Source organism: Homarus americanus, unplaced genomic scaffold, assembly GCF_018991925.1.
Source record: "Homarus americanus isolate GMGI-L3 unplaced genomic scaffold, GMGI_Hamer_2.0 scaffold8610, whole genome shotgun sequence".
NCBI classification, from domain to species: domain Eukaryota; kingdom Metazoa; phylum Arthropoda; class Malacostraca; order Decapoda; family Nephropidae; genus Homarus; species Homarus americanus.
In genome coordinates, this window is record NW_024735047.1 from 8,461 (window position 1) to 10,152 (window position 1,692).

Sequence of the window (1,692 nt, forward strand, 5' to 3'; positions counted from 1 at the left end):
TCACCGCACGTCTCTACCAAGCAGTCCCTCACCACACAGCACCTCCAGCACCAGACTGTCTTCATATAACTTATATATTATATAAGAAAACCACATTAGAGTTTCCATCCATCCTGAGTGCTAGACAACATTAATATCTCGATACCCCTACAATGGTGACTCCCGGAGATTAGCACTCACACAGGATGGAGGAGACACTGATCACGCTCCCAGTCTTCAAGCAGACACCGGCTCCTCTTCCTGCCTCACGCACCACATTCTGACGACCCCAGCACACCCGTCCTGCCTCAGACGCCGACCCCGGCCCAGCAGTACCTGCCGTGAGGGAAGCACACAACATCCATCGCCTCCACACCCCCTCTTTTCTCCCTCAGGTACTCCCTGCTTATGTCCTGCACCCTGCTGCTGTCGTGGACCCAGCTGCTGTCATGAGCCCTAACCCGCTTCTGCTGACCCAGCCCTTGCCCCTGATCCAGGCCCACACACACCCCAGCAGGCGCATCTGACGACCCTGTACCTGTCGTGAGGGAAGCACAACATCCATCGCCTCCACACACCCTTTTTCTCCCTTCTCCCACAGATAGTGTGTATCTAGACAGTTGTATTTCAGCGATCGGCTCATCACGCCATCGCCGTTGTCTCACATGAGGCATGCACCGCCCGGTCTTCCTCACATGTGCTAAGCAACTCTACAATCAACAAGTCTCCTACACCGCCTGGAGGGGAGGGGGAGTATTGTAGTGGACGTCTCCCCTACAACTGCGTATCGCATTCCAATGTGCGCCTCCCTCCCTCCCCCTCTTTTCTCCCTCAGGTACTCCCTGCTAATGTCCTGCACCCTGCTGCTGTCGTGGACCCAGCTGCTGTCACGAGCCCTAATCCGCTTCTGCTGACGCAGCCCCTGCTCCTGACCCAGGCCCACACACACCCCAGCAGGCGCATCTGACGACCCTGTACCTGTCGTGAGGGAAGCACACCAATCATCGCCTCCACACACCCTTTTTCTCCCTTCTCCCACAGATAGTGTGTATCTAGACAGTTGTATTTCAGCGATCGGCTCATCACGCCATCGCCGTTGTCTCACATGAGGCATGCACCGCCCTGTCTTCCTCACATGTGCTAAGCAACTCTACAATCAACAAGTCTCCTACACCGCCTGGAGGGGAGGGGGAGTATTGTAGTGGACTTCTCCCCTACAACTGCCTACAACTGCATAGCAGCTCACCACCTGCTATCGCATTCCAATGTGCCGCCTTCCCTAGCAACCAACCAGATGTTACCGTATCTTAGCAACGAAACTATTCACCGGCTACTTCTCGGGTTTTCCCACCATGACTCATAGCGGCTGCTGCGGGGTATATAAGCTCTGTCTCTCCCTTGAGATTCATTCTGACCATCTTCTTGAACAAGCAACACCTCCTCCTCTGCCGCTGCCTGGCGACCCTCGCCTCTCCTCCGCCTGCCTGGCGGTCCTCGCTCCCGCCAGCGAGCATGTCCTTCTCTGAGCTTCCTCACCAACCAACTCTCATTCTGCCCATTTTCCTGAACAAGCAACATCTCCAGCAAGCTCCACGCTGTTAACATTTCATTCAACCAGGAGGCCAGCAACAGGCAACACCTTCTCTAACGAAGCTCCTGCACATCTACCTCCTTCAACACGATACTCCCGAACGGCTTCTACTGAGCTGCTCC